Here is a 12,722-nt window from a genome sequence, read left to right on the forward strand (position 1 = left end):
ATGAGAATTCAGTTTTCTAAAGGCATGTTTATAGTCCTTCTATTCTTCACTTCTCATATAATAGGAAAAAATATTTAAATTCTATCTGGAATTTGGAGGGAAATACTTAAATGGTATTTTTTCTCTTCCACAAATATTTCAGGCTTACATTTCAGATGGATAACATTTCATTATCTGAAATGCACGAGTAAATGCTATGGTGGAAGAACTGTAGAAGACACTAAGACACCATCCTGCAGGTAACAGAAAAGAATTAGGGATATAAAGCAATTTAAATTAAATCAGACGGTTCAGCATTTTGGACAGTTTTTTGCTATTATTTCATTTCCACTCAACTCTAGTTGGGACTGCAAACTTAGTGATGCACCATAAGAAACGTTACCCTGCATCCCAAGATTGTTTTATAAAATGAACCATTATGACAGAGGTTCTATAACCAACAGCAAAGCTCTTATGTTAACCAACTAATTGTCCTGAAAAGATCTACCCAGCTGGGGTGGCAGCTACGAAATGCATGTGATGCAAAGCCTGTTCTCAAGCACAAGCTTGTACCTACTCATGTAAGAGTATCAGCCTTAGGTTTGTTGGGAAAAATCCAAATACTCCAAAAAAAGCCTTGGTCCAGGACTAAATTGCAAATCCGCTAATAAAAGAAGTAATCAAGTTCAAAGATTGTGAAGGAAGTATGCTTAGGATAAAATGACAATTCATTTTAAGGAATAATTCTCCATACATTTCAAACATTCCCCAAAATGTGACTGCAACACAAAGCACTACCTCAGGACTGAAAAAGAGTTATCAACAGAAAAGACAGAATACCTGCTGCATAAAGTTTGAATTCAGAGTACTTGGAATATAAAAACACCAGCTATACAGCAGCATAATTACATTTGATTACCCGAAAGGTAAGAACTTGTGCAAAATAAAGGAAATTTCTTCCAGTTAATGAAAAGTTTGGCTAATAGATTTGTCAGGTCCAGGTAGAAGAAAAGATTAAAAACGTGTTTTATGTGAATCTGTAGCAGAAAATGATGGGAGCTATTAAACTCACTGTAGAGGGGTAACAGATGGTCCTAACTGAAAATGAGCTGTGTAAAGAGTGACTTTGGTTGTTTGCAATGCCAGTTGTTTAGTCTAGGTAGTCTCCCATAAATCTGAACAAAATCCATGATGCTGCTGCAAAGCAAAATTAAAAAGGAAGAGGACAAATAGCTTTACTTTCATTTCTAACAACTGAATCACTTCCCATGTGTGATTTGTCTCCAGCTGATAGCTACATGAGCCTGAGAAGCAAACAATTTGCCCTGGCATTCAATATAGTTTCATATGGACTATTATCAGATACATACTTCTTAAAAAAAACACAAAACACACCACAAACAACAAAAAAATCTGCCAAACGGCCAAGTCTGAAATGTCAATTTAATCACTGAACACAATCACAAAAATGTATCCTCTGCAATGTCAGACACAGTGCAAAAAATGGATCAATAGACTGTATCTGTGAAGTATAGAAGAGAGGCAGCTACCCACTGCTGTCAATGACAGCAATCAATGTGTTCCCTGCATTCACTTTGTTTTAAATTCTCACACTGTCTGTGTCATCCAGATTGCATTTGGAATGCTCAAAACATGCAGGACAACAATCATAGCACTGACTGAAATGAGGGAGGGCAGGGCTTTGAGGTTTTTTTCTGTAAAGTTCTTTTTGGGGTTTCTTTGCTTCAATTAGCTCAAAATAAGTTAAAGTTTCATTCCTTTAGTTAAATTATCATAAACTGTCTTCTGTCACACTCTCAATTGATGATGGAAGAGGATTATTTTTTTTTTGTTTGTTTAGGTTAAGGTAAATCACTTAAGACTTTACAGAATAAATATTATAAAAGTAGCTGGTTTAACTCCTCCCAACATCTTGGAGCAGAAATACAGTCAATATACTCACACACAAGAAAATAAACACAATTTCTCAAATCCTAGTGAGAAATAGCTTTACAGCATTCCTAGAAAATTCATCATTCTAAGAGCAGAAGAAAATAGCAGAACCTACTGCACAATTACTTTACTCACTCCATGTTCTCTTTTAAAATATACATTTTTAAAGTATGTCAAGTCAAATGAATTTGTAAGTTTATATTAGCCTGAACTTCTACCTGGGAAGTAACAGCTCTCATTACCAAATGTCACCATCAACAGTGAGAGTTGCTATCCAGATGTCTGTAGCTATATCCCCACTGTTTAAGTCAGGTTTACCTTCTTTTCTTCATGTATTTAGTCTGTCAAAATCAATATGGTTATGAGTACACATGACACTCAGCTTCTGCTAACGTTTACTCCAGCTGTACCATAAGTGGTGTGTGTGTTGCTTGGCTTTAATTTCCAAAACCAGAAGCATGACATGCCACTAAATAAACACCATCACTGAGAACTTTTGTAGGAATGTGCTTATTTAAAACTGAAATTGCATATTAGTACTTGGAAAAAAGAGAACACAGCAGTAACTTCCAAAGGCCAGAGCTCATGTCTGCTGTGAACCACAGCCAAAACCTGCTCATTTAACACAAAATTACTCACTAACCAAGATTTCCCCCTAGAATCCTCCAAATCTATTGCCAATAGTTTCAGTATAGTGACTACTATTTCTGTGATGAACTAGGTTCAGATACATCCTTCTCTCCCCCCCCAGACCCTGTACAATGAAATAGACATTTTTCAAGTGTCTGTTCACACCGTATAAAAATTACTCCTAATGGCATTTTTCATTTTTTTTTCTTTTAATAGCATTTTACCAATCTTGAACAAGAGTTTCTCTTTTAATTCTAGAACTCCTTAAATCACACCTGTTATATTAGCTGTTAAAGAAAACAAAACAGCACCCATAACTCCCTGGCTATAAACCATCCTGTGTTCCTTTCTTCTCTCACTAGAGAATAGACAGAAAATAATTATTACAGCTGAGATGCATGATGTGTATTGCTGAGAGAGACAAAAATATCCAGCAGCACAGAGTCCAATGTGCTGAGCTAGAGAAGACGGATGCTTCGACCCTTTCTTCTCTGTTACTACACCTTGTTCCAGTATGAATCCTCTTTATATCTATTCCTCTCCTCATGATAATATGAAGATCACAAAAGCAGTGTATGAATGTAACAGGATGTTTCTGCTGTCATTAATCTGTCAGTAAAGGGATGAATAATCTTTGCAGATTCCCTTACCTAAAAATAATGTTTCCAAGTGTCCATGCTGATTTCATTAGATTTATGAGCCTTTGATAAACCATGACAACTGTCACACCACTGGAATAGACTGGGTTATCCTATAGATGTTTTTTCTGTGTTTTTCAGTAGAGATCTCTGAGGAAAACTTGAGAACTCAGTAGGTGTCCCTTTGTCACAGAGCTGTGGTGTTCATTCAGCAGCATTCACTGGTCTAGCTCCAGCTGTGAGAAAATTTAGGTTGCATTAACATGCTGGTGATGCTCAGCTTATTTTCAGTTTTTTACCAGATCAGAAATGCCATTCTTCAGCCAAGATGCATACATGAATGAGAACAAACTTGGCTGAAGATGACTCTGCAAATTCGGTAGACAAAGGCAGTGCTGGCAGTTGGCCTTGAAATCCTCACATTACTCCAGCCTAAAAGGCACTCTCCACTCTAATATCACTTCTCTTATCTTGCAAAATTATAATGACTGAGCTAGCAGAAGTGATGATGATTTTACCTCTTTTAAGTGTCAGTACATGGAGACATCCAGGGAGACTGGAGCATGCCCAGCTCCAGAGCTAGCTGCAATGCAGAATGACTTTCCTGTGTGCAGCAGAATGCACAGCACCTTTTTTGAGAGAACATTACTATGTTATGTTTGGGTGCTTTGGTATCTGAATTGTGTTTTGGGAAGTGTGGATTTGCTCAGTCCATATAAAAGAGCACAGTACAACAGGATGCTACATTTCTTAAGGCAAATATTAAGCGTAATGTGCTTTTAAAAATGAGGGAACTGATACAAACATTTACTGAATATTGTAATAGCTCTGAAGAGATGGATCAAAGGGAAAAGGAAATTATGGACTGAACTGGAAAGAGAGAGGAGACACTAAAACCAAAATGTTCTGGTGGTCTTCTAGAACTTCACCACATAAACTACGACTTATTATAACTTTTTTTATGTAGAACTTCAGCTCTGAGGATCTTAGGCTGAACTCAAATATAGTGCTAAATTAGCAAGTAGATAAATTCACCTACTTGGTGTTCCAGACATGGCACTTGTAGGCAAATAATTCTGTTTATCTCTGTAGTTATTTGACAATGCTATCAAGTTGATCACTAGATATTAACCAAATTATAGTTTACAGAGACAGAAGAGGACATTAGGATCATTACAGAGCTTTCTGTAGTCTAATAAAGGGGAACAATTTGATATTCTTTTTGACTACAGAAACGTGATAAATTGATATTACTGCTTACTGAGAACCTATGCATTTTACTGTCATCTTCTGTCTATTTATAGTCAATTTCTGTATAGTTATACTATATTGAAAACACTGTGATGTCCACAGTAGGACTGCGTGAGCATTACACACAAGCCAATATACCTGACCTCCATTTCAAAATCCTAAGGAATCAAGACAAATTCAGTAAGGTAGTCTTCAGGAAGTTATTGAATCATTCATGTGTGTGCCTCAGGCTCTGAACAAACATCCTCCTTCTAGTCAAGAGTTACTGCCTGTAGTGCTCCTCCAGCTTTCACTGTTCCCTGAAAGTTCCCACTTTTACCCAGCTCATATAGTAGATCAGTTCTCATAGGCATGTTCCAATTTGCTGCAAGTGATATAAATGAGGCTCGTTTAAACAGTTAAAGGAGGTGATCTGAGGTAGCCTCGCTGACTTTCCTTGCAGCAATCAGGCAATGCTCCAGCACTGGTGCATTGGCAGCAGAACAGTAAGGGTGGCAACCTCTGGCTGGCAGGAGGTGATAAAAAGCTGGAGGTGGTAACCCCTTCACTGGTATAGATGGATACAGGCAAGGATACCTGTCCACTGCTGTAAAATGCTCCTTTGTAATCAGTGGTAAAGTGCTGGTTTCCTGTAGCACACAGTTATACACACTGAAACAATCTCAGGTTCTTATAAACAAAGGAAACTCTGCAACCAAATAGCTTTGTTTCTATTGTTAGAAAAGCTTTTAAAAGAAAAAAAAAAAGGGGGGGGGGGAGAAAGATATTTTTAAACAGCAAAATGATTTTGTATACAGCGAAAAGAACAAAGCCACAGGGAAGGACTTCTAACTGCTGTTTTATACAAAATGTCCTCCCATTTTGGGTCTTTAGTGCTTTACGTATGAATAGCAGTCCCACTTCCTTTGCCCTACCCAACAGAGCAGATTCTAGATAAAACATGTCATCCAAAGTCAGTAGCATGAGTTAGTAGTGTTTGATATAGTACCTAAGCACAACATGGGAAAGCAGCTTTTGACAGACTACAGTAGTTACGAGGACAATGTCGAATGGAATTTCTAGGGAGATATTAAATTCTGCACAGAAAGGTAATCTCCATATATGTGTACTCAGGTTTTCTTCTCTCCTGATATTGCTGTCTCTTGTCATTCACAGAGAGCTATATTTACAAGATTCTTACCTGCAGTGGCACACATCTGTTGCTGTAGCTGTGGAGTGCTCCTGCCCAGAGTATTACAGGCTCAAACCCAGAGCTCAGCCTCCTCCTTTCCTACCACCTGCCCTAATGCAGCTACTTGGGCCAGCGTGTTGAAAGGATGACCATTAGGATTTTATTCACACAGCTGTTCTCATAAATGACTGCACAATCATTCTGATTATGCATCTTCTGATGCTTTTATCTGTCACATCTTAGCACGGAAGGGCTGGAAAAATCTGTCATTCTGATATTTTTCCAGTGTTTTCTGTAGGCTTGCCTTGTTTTAGCAAGGAAAGCAACAGTGGCTATAGGGCTGTTCAGCTGAGCCACTGATCTCTCACTTCTGGGCTTGTGAATGTAAAGGAAAGAAATTTCTAGACTGGTAATAAACTGTTTCTCCCAACACTGCATTCATGAGGCTTTCTGGCTCTGCTGTGTGTTCCCTCAAGCATTGAAGAGGAATGTGCTTCCAGCCATCCTCCAAGAGTCTCATTAGATTTTCTCAGCTAGTTCTATGAAATTTTCTCAGCCCAAATTCAACTGGTCAGTAACTATTTGGAGAATTTTTAACTTCTGAGCCTACATACTTTGTGCTGGTCAAATGAACACAAGGATTATAAAATCTGCTTTCCAGGCACTTTCAAAGATGCCTTTTCTTATGCTAATAGAAAAATAAGGAAAGATTTGAGCAGGCTATTTCAGTATTTTTCACAGAATAATCTTACACAAATTAAAATGTAAATTTTTCTACAATCACTGCTTTTGGGTGACAAAGGTTTTGCTTAAGTTTTCAGATGTATCCTGCCTCCGTTTTGATTTTCACATTTGGGTTTTTTGGAGCACTTGCCTGATCAGTTCTGTGATCTCATCTTTTTCTTACTCCTCATGCAGGAGTCTTTCTAACTTGCTAAGCTAACAGTAAAGTAACCCAGTAGAAAAAAAAGTGAATTTTCACACATTGGTTGAATGAACTGAATTAGATGAGTGCAAGAGTCATGGCTGCACTGCTTGGGACTGGGACCTCCAAGTTCTCCATTGCCTCCTCCATGGATGTACAACATGGATATACAGTCCTGAGCCCTGCCTTGGGAGCAGGGGGCTGGCTCCACCCCCACCCTACAGAGCAAACTATGACAGCACACATCCTGGCACCAAGCTTGGCATCACAATATACTGCAACAGGCAACACACCATCCCTGCTCAGCAAACCTTAGGCAAGGATCCACATTGGTGCTAACACCACCTGGTACCTCTAGGAGCAAGAATTTGTAATTCTCCACTCCTAGCCTATTCATCCTTCTGAGTACAACAAGAATGCAAATAGTAATTCTCAGAGTTATTACATTCAGCTGCATTACTCTGTTGTACTAACATGTACATTATCTGTATTATTTGGGTCCAAAAAGACTTGTTAAATTATCATCTTAAAACTCAAGTAGAATGCAAATAGGCTCAATCTAATTAATTCATACTTGGAAAGAACAACACAGCATTAACACATCAGTTTGTTTTACATGGATTGCAATATTTTAAAATAACCTATTCCCTTTCTTCCTAAACCACTGTGCAACAGCTGTGTAAGGCTATCAGTGATTTCATCAAGGATACTGGCTCCTGACTTTTTACCAGTGAGCTGAAATCTTCTACCCACTGGTGGGTAGGTGACTGTTTCTCTGTAACAAAAACAAGTTGATGGAGTCACTCAGAAGCTCTGAAGACTACAGAATCTGTACATGAGGCACAAGTTTTCTCTCTCATGTAATGTCTCAAAAACAATGTGGTTTTTTTAAAGCCAAAAATCTTCTATAAGCCTGAATCTTTTTTCCCAGTGGATTTATTTTTTGCCACCATATCAATTAAACTGCTTAAGTAGTTATCACCACTATCAGAATTAATTTAACCTTCATGTTATCTGAGCTTGTCTCATGCCTGAGATGTCCTTTCTTTAGGATCTGTGCACAGACTGCTCAGATTCAGAGGCTACTATTGCTTGTCTACCTGTCCTTTTTCTTTTAAGCTACAACCAGACTACTTGGAAATTTGGCAAATCAGCCAGCTTACTAGGGACCAAATTCAGTATGATCAAATTCAATCTTCATCATAGCAGGGACAAACCTGCTATGAACTTCTCACATGAATCTTACAGGAAAGCACCCATGCACTGAGGCCAACTAACTAGCCAGCTGATGTCACCTTCTTTTCACCAAAGTACTTGTGACACACTTACACTGCATTGTGCAGCTCACACTCCCTGGGCATGAAAGGAACTAGAAAACCTAAAACCTGACAATAGCAGGGTAGTAAGAAGCTTAGTCACTGATCAGCAAACAAAGCTGTTTAGTGGACTGAAGCTGCTCATGCACTAAGGAGCACAACACCTTTGTTGAGTTGAAAGTCCACAAATTGGTCAGCACCCATGAGGGGTACAGAGTATTCCCAGCTCCCATCGATCTCAAAAGGAAGACAGAAGGTCTTTTGTTACCTCCCTTGTTGTTACATGATCAACTCCAAACAACTTCCTTTTCATCATCTGGCAACTGTCACATGTAATATAACCATTGTTTAATGACCCCATCCTCACCTTTAAGTTCCTGGAGAATTCTGTTCTAATCCCAGCAAGTAACATAACCAAAATTCCAACATTTCTTCTACTAGAAGGTGAGATCTTAATGAGCAAAATGGACACTCCTTTTTGAAAGATTTAATACTTTCAACTTACAAATCTCACAAGTATATAACAAAACTTAATACTGTTCCCATTTGTTGAATATTCTCCAGTAAAGCAGATCCAGTTTGCTTTGCAAAACAATTAGTTTTAGCACACTTTCATCTCTCTTGCTGTGTTGGATTTTGTTGAACAGCTCCTGATGACAGAACACAAGGCTGTTTCATTAAACATCCACCAGCAAATCTAACAACATGAAGCATTTCAGCAGCTCATTCATGGTTCAGTTAACTTATGATAAATTTCTCCCCAGTGACATATCACAAGCAGAGATAAAAGAAACTCCAGAGAGCAATATTCATACATTTGTGAAGCTGAAAGGATTGCAGAGAGTATTAGCAAGAGTATCTGAAGAATTAAAACAATTTGCAACTCCAATATGAAAACCAGTTATGAAATAAAACCCCATCCTGAGCAGGAAAACAATGTCATGGGGAAAAAAAGTATTTTTGCCCAAAGTATAGTTATTATTATTAGAAACACGTTCATAAAAAGCACTTAATTGACTGGGAGGCTGAAAATCTCTGTTCACAGACTAAAACCATCATGGCCAACAGAAGCATCCCTCTGTTGTTCTACCCCTGCAGAACCCTGTGTCTGTCTGTCCCTGGCTTTCAGTGTGTTCTGCCAACAACTACTTAGTGAAAATTACTGGGAAAATTTGGGGGGGGCTGGTATTTCAAATTTGCAAATAATACTTGCAGTTCACACACAATCATTTGCACAATAGGTTTTAGCAACCTGTAAATAAGACACTAACTGAAAAAATTGTGTGTGCTTTCAGATATCCTAGAAAACATACAGATAATAATAGTACTCTAATTCACTGTAGAATATAGAGATTTTGTTCATCAATTCCTATGCATTGAAAATATGTAAAGCAACTTCTTTCTTCACAGTTTGGTTTATGTCTTTCTACAACTGCTAAACAAAACCATAAATAAAACATTAAAAAAACATAAATAAAAATTAAACCAATTGAAGGTGAATGTTACAATTTCCTTCAATCTGACATACTGTTGTCAAAGCCCAAACACCAAAGACTCAGGAACAGACATAGCAGATCAAGCCTTAGACACAAAAATTTTTATCAGACAGAAATTAATACTGAATAATCCATTAAAAAAAATTAAAGTGTACCCAGGAAATCAGTGGTTGACATGAAGAATAAGGCTTTGTATTCCTGACTTTTATCCCCTAGTTTAAATCTAGATTGCCTCCTGCCTCCCAGCTGCCTTCAGTGTGCAGTTTTCAGGTGACCTGTAAAAGTGTGGCAAAAAAAATCCATGCAGCATGAAGTCTGATCACAGAATTTACAGGAAGAGTCACCTGACTACTTCTTGCTTTTTCTCAGCCAAGGTTTCTTAGTAAGCAGACAGCAATTAAAATCATCTGCCTTGGAAGGAAGAAAGGCAGAGAACAGATTACAGCAGAGCTAGATAAAAGGGTTAAAGAATAGTCTAGCAAGAAACATAGACATACAAAGGAAACAATTAGCCTGATCCTATCAAGCTGCTGAGTACTTGCATCATCCATTAAAATGGAAGGTAACTGACAACCATAAATGCATTTCCTCATATTATATCCAAAGGAACAATCTCTGCATTTGTGTGATGAATACAGATCGGGAAGGGGCCCTCATTTTAGTCACTGCTTTGTCAACAAACTTATCTGCCTAGCCATCCTTTTAAGGAAGCAAAACAAAAATAAACAAGAAAACAAAAATCCCACATATTACTCTTTTGCTTTACCCTTCTAGGGTTATCAGAATCTTTTACTTCTCTTTTTGTACACTGAAGCATATGAAATTACTAAAGAGACTGAGATGAACTGGGAAGATTCCAGCAGACTCAGGGGATTCTTCCAGTCCTAGCATCTCCTACGCCTTCCTGTCCTTTTGCTCCAGAGATCCAAACCATTATGGTGCTAAGGGGCATAACCTAGCAAGAGCTATTCAAAGCATATTCAAAGCACAGCTTTCACCACTTTTTTTTTTTCTTTTTTTTTTTTTTTTAATCCTGGATGCTCAAGATACCACAGTGTTAAGACACATCTTTTTTCCTCCCCTTGTTTCAGCACTGGGTTGAAGGCTGTCAGCTATTAGGCTTTAAGTGGGGCATGCATTTACTGGTGTCTCCTGAATAACATTACATTTAGAAAACACTCTTTTCAAGTAGGCAATGTCTCAAACAATAAAACACCTTATACCAAGGCTAGGCCATAAGCAAAGAAAGCTACAGATTCTCAGGAAAGAGCAAGAGAGAGCTTCTTAAATGAGAGAATGAGAGATAATGACCCGGGGGAAGATTACATCACTCCAAACAATTACAGATTCCTTTGCTACATATGCTGAATAGATGCCCTTTTGCAACTCAAATCAGCAGTCAGCACTGCTTATACTGTGAGATTCAGAAAGAAATTACCTAAATCACCCTGTAGGTACAAAAATTTTCAGGGTTATCCAATCTATTGCAGCTAACTTCTGCTAACATGTCCTTCACCTGCATTCAGAACTGTGTTCTGGAGCTGTAAAAAGTGTTCAGCAATGCACAGTGATGATTTAGAACTCTTCATGGACATCATATTTATATATATGGTCTTTGAATATCAAACACTTGAACCTTCTAATAGAAATACCCAAAGTAATATTTAATTCATATTAAATGCTGTAATATTAGGGGAATACAATATACTTTATCAAGTGCAAATCAAAGTATTTATACAGAGCTTTTAATAATTGTGCATAGATTTTTATAAACATATACATATGTATGTGTGTGGGCATTTTACACAACACTACATATGATCATGATATAAATTACATAGTTGAAATGGATAATTAAGAATCAAATTACACTCTAACCTCTCTTTACTGCCCTCTAATACATATTGACTGCTGCTGGTTTCCAGATTTTTGGACACAGAAATGCTTCCAAACCTGCTATTTTTTAAGCCACCAGGAAACAAACCAAAGATTTCTTTCTCTTCTCATACCAAATTTGGAATTTTATGCCCAAAACCAAAATACTGCCAAAGAACCAGAACCAGAATTCTCACTGTCACTGCAGTAGCAGGTTAAAATTTCAGCACTGTGTGCCCTTGCAGTGCTGCCAAGAGGCAGCTTTATCTCGCTGGAAATTGAGATTTAAGGCTATGAATGGGACACAAATCAGCTGCCTAGCCATCTAATTTACTGGACCTTAGCATCATGACTTTTCAAATAATTTTATTGGCATTCATTGACATTTTCGGTCATTTTATACATCTTGTCTCTCTGACTGGAATCAGTGTGCAACGGTCTCTGGCCTTAAGTGTAAAAGAGATAAGAATCCTCATTAGTTTTATATGCTGCTGATCTTTTTACTTTTTGTATTGTATGAGGTATATGGTATTAATTATTCCACAAAATAGTATCTTACATAATAGTTTACACAGGGCTCCTGGAGAGGCCTGCAGAGCTCAGGGACATCTTTGCCAATGGCTCACCCCAAACTTTTCCTATCAAATCTTCGTAGTAAACCTTTCTGTAACCACTGCTGTTAAATGAGAGAATTTTACTAGAGCACTAGACATAAGTGCCTGATAACTTTTTGCAAACTATGGCTCAATTGATAGCAACTGACAATCTGGACTTAGTTCATCTATACAAGGAAAAGTGCAACAGAAATTGTATGACAACAACACTGGTTCAGTGTGCAGAATCTACTTTCAAATACGCACACAGTGATTTTTCCTTCCTCTTAGCATCTAACTTTTAAAAAAATATATTCCTGTGTTTGATAAGAAGCCTCATTTCTAAACATAATCACATTAAGGTAGCTTGTAAACAGATTGCACTGCAGAGGCCTTGGAAGAAGTACAGACATCCACTGTAGAAGAGAGAGTTTGGAGAAATTCAGAATATCGTTAAAATTATCAAAGCCTTTTAATACCACATCAGTGAAACAAACTCCTGCTTAGTTCAAAACACCTAGGGACTGTCAAAGCAGTTCCTATGTGCTGCAAAAACAGGATTTCCCCTCAGCACTTCTGGCTAAACTAAAGCATTCAGACAAAACAAGTAAAAATAAAACAACTCTATTAAAATAATAATTAAAAATCAAAGAATACAATGGAAAAAAACAGAACCATATCTGAGAGGCAAGAGAAAAAGAAACACGATGGAATGGAAGAGAAGGTGATTAAAACAAAACTTTGCTCCCGAGAACATATCCTTAAGAGTTTTCCCAGTATTTCCTCCAAAATACAGTTGTCTTGGAAGTACAAAAACTTTAAGAGATGAGATGGCAAGTCACCATTCCTCGACTGAGAGCTTTCAATGCTTAGTCCTATTCCTTGAACTGACCAA

At 37.7% G+C, this 12,722-nt stretch overlaps 1 protein-coding gene across 1 annotated transcript in view; it reads left to right on the forward strand.

The window, feature by feature from the left end:
• Positions 1-12,722, forward strand: part of LIPC (lipase C, hepatic type) — a 47,716-nt gene that overhangs the window by 15,607 nt on the left and 19,387 nt on the right. The window lies entirely within an intron of this gene.

Source organism: Calypte anna, chromosome 10 (assembly GCF_003957555.1).
Source record: "Calypte anna isolate BGI_N300 chromosome 10, bCalAnn1_v1.p, whole genome shotgun sequence".
Classification (NCBI taxonomy): domain Eukaryota; kingdom Metazoa; phylum Chordata; class Aves; order Apodiformes; family Trochilidae; genus Calypte; species Calypte anna.